The sequence below is a fragment of the Suricata suricatta genome, chromosome 6 (assembly GCF_006229205.1).
Source record: "Suricata suricatta isolate VVHF042 chromosome 6, meerkat_22Aug2017_6uvM2_HiC, whole genome shotgun sequence".
NCBI classification, from domain to species: Eukaryota; Metazoa; Chordata; class Mammalia; order Carnivora; family Herpestidae; genus Suricata; species Suricata suricatta.
Genome location: NC_043705.1, coordinates 1,930,627 through 1,941,319, shown reverse-complemented (window position 1 = coordinate 1,941,319; position 10,693 = coordinate 1,930,627).

Here is a 10,693-nt window from a genome sequence, read left to right as displayed (position 1 = left end):
TGGGATTCTCCATAATAGATTATATATTAGGTCATAAAACAAGCCCCAATAAATCCAAGAAGTGTGAAAACATTTTATGCACATCTTCTGACCACAACATTATGAAACTTGAAGCCAAACATATGAAAAGAGATTGGAATGACCACAAATACGTGGAAGTTAAAGAGCTTATAGGTCAAACAGAAAATCAAATAAATAAAATTTAAAAAGATATGGAAACAAGTGATAATGAAAACACAATGGTCCAAAACCTTTGGGATGCTACAAAAGTGTTCCTAACAGAAAAGTATATGGCAACACAACCCTATCTAAAGAAGAAAGGAAAATCACAATTAAACAACCTAGCATTACCGCTAAGGGAACTAGAAAAATAAAAACAAAGCCTAAAGCCACCAGAAGGAAGGAAATAATAGACTACAGCAGAAATCAGTAATATAGAATCTAAACAAGCAAATTAAAACAACAACAAAAATAATAGAACAATAAAATAAGGAGGTTGTTCTTTGCAAAAAAAAAAAAAAAAGAAATCAGAAAGAAATTAGAAGAGTCCAAATAAATATGTAAGTAAATAAGTAAGTAAATAAGGAGAAATAACAGTCAACACCATTGAAATACTAACAATTTTAAGTTATGAAAAACTATATGCCAACAAAATAGACAACCTCAGAGACAACTTCGAAGAAAGGGTTAAATTAAAACTCCCAAAATTGAAGCAGAAAACTTGAACTGACAGATAACCAGCAAAGAAATTGACTCATTAATCAAAAATCTCTCAACAAACAAAAATCCATGGCCAGATGGCTCAGAGGTGAATTCTACCAAACATATAAGGAATTAATACCTATTCTTCTCAAGCTATTCCAAGAAATAGAAATGGAAAAAAACTTCCAGATTTATTTTTTTGGGGCGCATTACAATAATACCAAAACCAGATAGATACTTCACTAAAAAAGAGAACTACAGATCAATCTCCCTGATGAACAAGGTTCCAAAGGTCTTAATATAATATTAAGAAGTTGAATCCAAGAGTATATTAAAAAATCATTCACTATAATCAAGTAGGATTTCTACCTGTTGGCAAGAGTGATTCTATATTCACAAATAGATCAGTGTTATACGCCAAACTAATAAAGTAATGGATAAGAACCATATGATTTTACAAAAGAACAAAATGATTATTTTAATACATGCAGAAAAAACATTTGACAAAATACACTTCTATTCATGATAAAAACTTTCAACAAAGTAAATTAGAAGGAACATACCTTCAACATTATAAAGACCATATATGAACACCCCACAGCCAACATCATCATCAATGGAGAAAGCCTGAAAGCCATTCTTCTATGACCTGGAATAATACAGAGATGTCCATTCTCACCACTGTTGTTTAACATAGTACTGGAAGTCCAGCCACAGCAAAAAGACAATGCAAAAAAATAAAAGGCATCCAAATCAGCAAGCAAGATGTCAAACTTCCACTATTTGTAGATGACATGATGCACTTTATAGAAACCTGAGAAACTTAACCAAAAAGTGGCTAGAACTGACAAACGAATTCAGTAGAATCCCAGAATACAGAATGTACAGGTATCTGTGGCAATTATATAGATCAATAATGAAGCAAGAGAAAAAGAGAAATTTAGAAACTGATCCATTTACAATTGCACCAAAAACAATAAGATACTTAGGAATAAGATAATTGTAACTAAGAGGTAAAAGATCTGTGTGCTGAAAGCTATAAAGCATTGATGAAAGAAATAGAAGAGCATAAAAAGGAATGGAAAGACATTCTATGCTAATGTATTAGAAGAACAAATATTGTTGAAATGTCTATCTTACTAAAGCAATTTACACATTCAATGCATTCCCTAGGAGAATACCAAATGCATTTATCACAGAGCTAGAGCAAACTAACCTAAAATATGTATGGAACGAGTAAATATCCTGAATATCCAAAGCAACTTTGGAAAAGCAAAGCAGAGCTGGAGACATCACAATTCTGAACTTCAACTTATCCTACAAAGCTGCAGTTATCAAAACAGTATGGACTGACCCAAAAATAGACACATACATAAATAACAAAATAGAAAACCCAGAACTGGACCCACAACTATATGGTCAACTAAACTTTGACAAAGCAAGAAAGAATATCCAACAGGTAAAAAAAAATGTGTCTTTAACAAGTGGTGTTTAGAAAATTGGACAGCAACCTACAAAATACTTAATACTTTCTTACATCATACAAAAAAAAAAAAAAGCCAACCCTGAGAAACATCAAGTCTTGATGGAAGACGTAAGTGTGAGGCATGAAACTATAAAATTCTAGAGAAGAATACAGGCAGTAAACTCTCTGAGATCAGCCATAGCTACTTCTTACTAGATAGGTTTTCTGAGGCAAAAGAAACAAAAGCAAAAATAAACCATTGGGACTTCATATACACATACGGCAACAATCAACAAAACTAAAAGACAACCTACAAAATGGGAGAAGATATTTGCAAATAACATATCTGATATAGTGTTAATATCCAGAGTACAATGAACTCATGTAACTCAATATCCAGAAAACTAACCATCTAGTTAAATATTAGGCAGAAGTTATATTTAGATATTTTTTCCAAAGAAGATATTCAGATAGCCAATGGAAACATGAAAAGATGCTCATGAAAAGATACAGATCATTGAGGAAATGTAAATCAAAATTACACTGAGGTATCAACTCACAACTGTCAGAGCAGCTAAAATTAACAACACAAGAAACATCAGACGTTGAGATGGTATGGAGAAAGGGAAACTCTCTTGCATATATGGTGTGTGTCTTAGACTCGAAGTCTAAAATTCTCTCTCTGCCAGCAAAAGAGCAGACGCAGGATGAAAATAGGAGAGAGATGGCTAATATCTGGGGAGGAAAGAAAAGAGCCCTGAATAAGGATTCTTTCTCCTTATTTATTAAGATCATAGGCTTACAAATTTGATGGGCCTGCACAAAGAGACAAAGAAACTGTGAACATCGACTCATGGGCATGAGGGAAAGGGGGTTGCTGAAGATATACAGTGTTTGGGGTTTGGGTCCATATAAAACAAAATGCACACACTGGGCAGATGGGCAGATGGTTGTAAAGGCTGAAAGGAGGCACCGTGTCTGTTTATCTTATTAGCTAGCCTAGGGGATAAGACAGGTAGGGCAAAACACTTCAAGGTTAATAAGGCACCTTTTCTTTTGTCAATGAGCTACATACTGGGAAGTACCCACAGCATCACAGTGCAGTGGTTTACACCCTAAGTACCTGCTTATCTAATTGGTCCTTCCTTTAAAAGCAGCTGTCTGCTATAATACTACTTTTGGAGGTGCTTTGCCCTGAATGTCTAATCTTGTTTACCTTATATATCTTTATACTGAGAGCCTTGGTGCCCATTATTAATTTGGGACCTTTACCCTTCTCTCTCCATCTTGGGGGCTATGCACCCCTCCCTATTCTTGGGGTGTATTCTCACTTTCCTATTCTTGGGGTGCATTTTCACCTTCCTATTCTGGGGATGCCTTTGCACCTTCTTATTTTTCTGTGCTATTCTTGTTTATCCAAATTGGGGTATGACCATTCTATGGCTTTGTATTTCTTTATGCCTTGTTAATCGATTGATGTAAGCCCAGGGAATTCCTAAATTTATTCCTCACAGGTGGGGATGCAACCTGGTGCAGCCATTGTGAAAAACAATATGGAGGTCCATAATGCTCAAAAAAAAAAAAAAAATAGAACTACTCTATGATCAACTAATTTCACTATTTGATATTTTTCCAAAGAATACAGAAATACTACGGGCGCCTGGGTGGCTCAGTTGGATAAGCCTCTGACTTTGGCTCAGGTCAGATCTCACGTTCGTGGGTTTGAGCCCCACATCAGGCTCTGTGCTGACAGCTAGCTCAGAGCCTGGATCCTGCTTCCGGTTCTGTATCTCCTTCTGTTTCTGCCCCTCCCCGTCTCATGCTCTGTCTCTCTCTGTATCAAAAATAAATAAAACATTAAAAAATTAAAAAAAAAGAATACAGAAATACTAAATCAAAGGAATACATACCCTCTGATGTTTATCGCTGCATTACTTCTGGTATCCAAATCATGAAAACAACCCAAGTGTCCATCGTCGATGCACTGATAAAGAAGATTAAGTATGTGTATATGTACACACACCACACATGCACACACATACATGCAATGGAATGCTACGCAGCCATAAAAAGAATAAAATTTTGCCATTTCCAAAGATATCGATGGAACTAGATAGTATTATGCTAAGCAAAATAAGTCTGTCTGAGAAATGCAAATACTATATGATTTTACTCACATGCAGAATTTTAAAAATAAGAAATAATCAAATGGATAAAAAGTAGAAAAGAACAAACAAGAAACAGACTCTTAAATATAGAAAACAAACTGATCTTTAACGGAGGATAGTGGGGTGAGGTTTAAATAGGTGACGCGGATTATGGAGTAAACTTGTGGTAAGCACCAGATGTTGTATGGAAATATTGAATCACTATTATATTGTATAGCTGAAGCTAATAATACAGTGTATTTTAAAACTTGAATTTAAATAAAAACTTAAAAATAAATCATATATGGGTGTGTAGAGACATTGAGCCAAGAACATTATGATACTAATGAAGCCATTCTCCATTAGAGCTGAATCATAACTTATGATAAAAAACACAGCTTGTAAGAACAGAAGCTTCCATGTGCCAGGAAGACTAAACAATGGAACTCAGTAATCACTAACATATTTATTTTCTTTATTAAATATTTTGCATTTTTTCAAAAATGTGATCATAGGAGTCAAGGATACAATTTTTCAGCATACATTGATCAGTGTGTCTATGTGTTTCTGCATGCGTGTGAGAGAGAGAGTTCAAAAATACCTCTACAGTAATTTCTCTCCATTAATAAAAAATTGTATTGTTTATATGTTCTATATGTAATCACTTTTGCTAAGTTTTTGTATCTCTTTTTTGCACCTATATGTTATAATGCTATGTAATATTTTTTCTATTTTTACTTTTACCATATTCACAGCACAATGTAACCCGTGACTTTTATAAAATAACAATAGTGTTACATGTAAGAGGAAGTAAAGGAAAATATGCACTATTCCTTTGTTCCATGTCGTATTTCCATCTTGTCATTTTTAAATGTTTATTATAGTTTATCGTCAAGATGGTTTCCCTATAACACACAGTGCTCATCCCCACAGTGCCCTGCTCCATGCTCATCACCCATTTCCCCCTCTCTCCCACCCCATCAACCCTCAGTTTGTTCTCAGTATTTGTCTCTTGTGGTTTGCCTCCCTCTCTCTTTTTAACTATTTTCCCCTTCCTCTCCCCCATGGTTCTCTGTTAAGTTTCTCCTGTTCCACGTATGAGTGCAAACATATAGTATCTGTCCTTCTCTGCCTGACTTATTTCACTTAGCACAACACCCTCCAATTCCATCATCATTGCTACAAATGGACAGATTTCATTCTTTCTCATTGCCATGTAGTATTCCATAGCATCTATAAACCACATCTTCTAGATCCATTCATCAGTTGATGGACATTGAGGCTCTTCCCATGAATGGGCTCCTGTTGAAAGTGCTGCTATGAACACTGAGGTATATGTGCCCCTATGCATCAGCACTCTTCAATCCTTGAGTAAATTCCTAGCAGTGCTATTGCTGGGTCACAGGGTAGTTCTATTGTTAATTTTTTGAGGATCCTCCACACTGTTTTCCAGAGCAGCTGCACCAGTTTACATTCTCACCAACAGTATGGGAGAGTGCCCGTTTCTCCACATCCTTGCCAGCATCTATAGTCTCCTGATTTGTTCATTTTTAGCTACTCTGACTGGCGTGAGGTGGTATCTCAGTGTGATTTGATTTGTATTTCCCTGATGATGAGTGACGCTGAGCATTGTTTCATGTGTCTCTTACCATCTGGATGTCCTCTTTGGAGAAGTATCTGTTCATGTCTTCTGCCCATTTCTTTACTGGATTATTTGTGTTTTGGGTGTAGAGTTTGGTGATTCCTTATAGATTTTGAATACTAGTCCTTTATCCAATTTGTCGTTTGTAACCGTCTTTTCCCATTCCCTTGGTTTTCTTGATTGTTTCCTTTGCAATGCAGAAGTTTTTGTCTTGAAGAGGTCCCAATAGTTCATTTTTGCTCTTAATTCCTTTGCCTTTGGGGATGTGTCCAGGAGGAAATTGCTGTGGCTGAGGTTAATAGATTGTTTCCTGCTTTCTCTTCTAGGGTTTTGATGATTTTCTGTCTCACATTCAGGCCTTTCATCCATTTCGAGTTTATTTTTGTGCATGTTGTAAGAAAGTGGTCTAGTTTCCTTCTTTCCCATGTAGCTGTACCGTTCTCCCAGCACCGTCTGTTAAAGAAGCTGTCTTTTTCCCATTGGATACTCTCTCCTGCTTTGTCAAAGATAATTGGCCATCAGTGTGTGGGCCCAATTCTGGGTTCTCTACTCTATTCCATTGCTCTATGTGTCTGTCTTTGTGCCAATACCATAGTGTCTTGATGATGACAGCTTTGAAGTAGATGCTAAAGTCTAGGATTGTGATGCCTCCCATTTTGGTTTTCTTCTTCAATATTACTTTGGCTATTTGTGGTGTTTTGTGGTTCCATGCAAATTTTGGGGTAGTTTGTACTAGCTTTGAGAAGAATGCTGGTGCAATTTTGATGGAGATTGCATGGAATATGAAACTGCTTTGGGTAATAACGATATTTTAACAATGTTTATACTTCTGATCCATGAGCATGGAATGTTTTTCCATTTCTTTGTGTCGTCTTCAATTTCCTTCCTAAGTTTTCTATGGTTTCATCATATAGATCTTTTACATATTTGGTCAGGTTTTTATCAGGTATTTTATGGCTTGGGGTGCAACTGTGAATGTGATCCGTTTCTTGATTTCTCTTTCTGTCATTTCATTTTTGGTGTATAAAAATGCAACCAATTTCTGTACATTGATTCTGTACCCTGCGACTTTGCTGAATTCATGGATCGGTTCTAGTAGGCTTCTGGTAGAGTCTGTCCAGTTTTCCATGTAGAATATCATGTCATTTTGCAAAAAGTGAAAGTTTGACTTCATCTTTGCCAATTCTGATGCTTTTACTTCCTTTTGTTGTCTAATTGCTGATGCTAGGACTTCCAGCACTATGTTAAACAACAGTGGTGAGAGTGGCTATCCCTGTTGTGTTTCTGATCTCAAGGGGAAAGCTCTCAGTTCTTCCTCATTGAGGTTGATATTAGCAGTGGGCTTTTCATAAATGGTTTTTATGATGTTTACGTAAGTTCCTTCTATCTCAGCTTTCTTGAGGGTTTATAGTAAGAACAGATGTTGTATATTGTCAATTTTTTTTCTACATCTATTGACAGGATAATATGAGTTTTATGTATTCTTTTGTTATTGTGATGTATCACATTGATTGAATTGCAAATATTGAACGAACGCTGTAACCCAGGAATGTATACAACTTAATCAAGGTGAATAATTCTTTTTATATGCTGTTGAATTAGATTTGCTAGTATCTTGTTGAGAATTTTTGCATCTGTATTCATCAAAGATTTTGGCCTGTAGTTCTCTCTCTCTCTCTCTCTTTTTTTTTTTCTGGGTCTCTATCTGGTTTGCGCATTAAAGTTATCCTGGCTTTGTAAATTAGTCCAGAAGTTTCCTTCCATTTCTATTTTTTGGAATATATTGATAAGAATGGGTATTAAATCTGATTTAAATATCTGATAGGATTCCTTAAGGGAAGTCGTCTGGCTTTGGGCTCTTATTTGTTGGGAGATTCTTGATAACTGATTCAATTTCTTCACTAGTTATGGGTCTATTCAGATTTTCTATCTGAATTTTGGTATTGCATGTTTGTTTAGGTATTTGTCTATTTCTTCTATGTTGTCCAGTTTGTTAGCACATAATTTTTCATAGTATTCCCTGACAATTGCTTATGTTTCTGAGGGATTAGTTGTATCAATCCATTTCATTCGTGATTGCATCTATTTATGTGCTCTCTCTTTTCTTTATGAGAAGCCTGGTTAGATGTTTATCAATTCTACTTATTTCTTTAAAAAGGTAACTCTTGGCTTCATTGATATGTTCAACTGTGGGTTTTTTTCCCCCTATAGTGTTTATTTCTGCCCTGGTCTGTATTATTTCTCTTTTCTATTGGGTTTGGAGTGTTTTTTTGCTCTGCTTTTAGTTCCTTTAGGTGTGCTTGGATTTTGTATTTGGGCTTTTTCTGTTTTTTTTTTAATAGGCCTGGATTGCAATGTAATTTCCTCTTAAGACAACCATTGCTGCACCCCCAGGAGTTTGGATTGTTTTACTTTTATTTTCATTTTTTTCATATATTTAAAATTTCTTATCTAAGTGCCTTGTTGGTCCATTCATTCTTCACAAGATGTTCTTTTATTTATTTATTTATTTATTTATTTATTTATTTATTTTTGAGAGAAAGAGACAGCATGAGGAGAGTATGGTCAGAGGGGGACACAGAATCTGAAGACAGGCTCCAGGCTCTGGCATAGCCATCAGCACAGAGCCTGATGAGGGGCTCGAACCCATGAACTGTAAGATCATGATGACCTGAGCAGAAGCTGGACACTCAACCGACTGAAATACCCAGGGACCCTTAGAGGGTGTTCTTTAACCTCCATGTTTTTTGGAGATTTTGCAGAATTTTTCCTGTGATTGATTTCAAGTTTCATAGCATTATGATCTGAAAGTGTTCATGATATGATGTCAATCGTTTTATATTTATTAAGGGCTTCTTTATCACCCAGTATGTAGTCTATATTGGAGAATGTACCATGCACACTCAAGAAGAAAGTGAATTCTATAGCCTCAGGATGTAGGGTTCTAAATATTTCTGTCAAATCTACCTGGTCCAATGTGTCGTTCAGGTCCATTGTTTCTTTAGTGGTTTTCTGTCTAGTTGATCTATCCATTGGTGTAAGTAGAGTATTAAAGTCTCCTGCACTTATCACATTCTTATCAATAAGATGGTTTCTGTTTGTGATTGTTTCATGTATTTGGGTGCTCCGAATTTGGAGTGTAGATATTTATAATTGTTAGCTCGTCCTGAATGGATAGACCCTGTTATTATTATACAATGGCCTTCTTCATTTCTTGTTACTGCCTTTACTTTAAGGTATTTTGTCCGATATAAGTATGGCTACTCCAGCTGTCTTTGAACTTCCAGTCACTTGATATATATTTCTTCATCCCCTTACTTTCAATCTGAAGGTGTCCCCAGGTCTAACATGAGTTTCTTTTAGACTGCAAATAGATGGATTTTGTTTTTTTATCCATTCTGCTACCATATGTCATTTGATTGGAGCATTTAGTCCATTTTCATTTAGTGTTATTATTGAAAAATATGGATATAGAGTCATTGTGTTCTCTGTAGATATCATGCTTGTAGTCATGACTCTGGTACTTTGTTTTCCTTGCAACATTTCCCTCATAGAATCCCCCTTAGGATTTCTTGTAGGGCTTGTTTAGTGGTGATGAAGTCCTCCAGTTTTTGTTTGGGAAAACTTTTATCTCTTCTTCTATTCTGAATGGCAGGTTTGCTGGATAAAGAATTCTTGGCTGCATATTTTTCTGTTCATCACATTGAAAATTTTCCACCATTCCTTTCTGGTCTGCCAAGTTTCAGTAGCTAGGTCTGCAACCACCCTGATATATCTCCCTTTGTATGTTAGGGTCTTTTTATCCCTAGATGCTTTCAGAATTCTCTCTTTATCCTTATATTTTTCCAGTTTCATTATGATATGTCATGCTGAAGATTGATTCAAGTTACATCTGAGGGGAGTTCTCTGTGCCTCTTGGATTTCAATGCCTGTTTCTGTCCCCAGATTGGGAAAGTTCTCAGCAGCTAATTTGCTCAAGTACCACTTCAGCCCCTTTCTCTCTCTTCTTCTTCTTCTTCTTCTTCTTCTGGAGTTCCTATGCTATGGATATTTTTTGGTTTGATTGTGTTGTTCAGTTCTCTAAATCTTCTTTCATGCTCCTGGATCAATTTATTTCTCTTTTTCTTGGTTTCTCTATTTTCTGTAATTGTGTCTTCCAATTCACCTATTCTCTCTGCCTCTTCAATCCATGAAGTGGCCACCTCAATTTTATTATGCATCTAATTTATAGCATTTTTTAATTCATCACAACTATTTTTAAGGTCCCTAATCTTTGTAGCAATGGCATCTCTGGTGTCTTCCATGCCTTTTTCAAGTCCAGTGATTAATTTTATGACAATTGTTCTAAATTCTTACTCAGTTTTATTGCTTATATCTGTTTTGACCAATTCTGTAGCTGTGACTTCTTCCTGGAATTTCATTAGAGGAGAGTTCTTTGTTTCCTCATTTTGGCTTGATTTCTGTCTTTTGTAATTTTTAAAAGCTTGTTATGCTTTCTTAACCCGTGAGTATATTAAAGGAGGGTCTGACTGCCCAGGGTGTGTACATTCAGGAAGTGTTCTTTTAATGGTGTCCCTTGGTGTCTCTTCTTGTGCTCCTGGTTATTTTATTTCCCTACACATAGTGATATTTGAGACGCTCCACCATGTGTACTTTGGCTTGTTTCTTGAGGTAGCCCAACAACCCTAGGAAATGGTGAGAAAGCCCATGGACTCCAATGTGTTCACAGGATTCCAT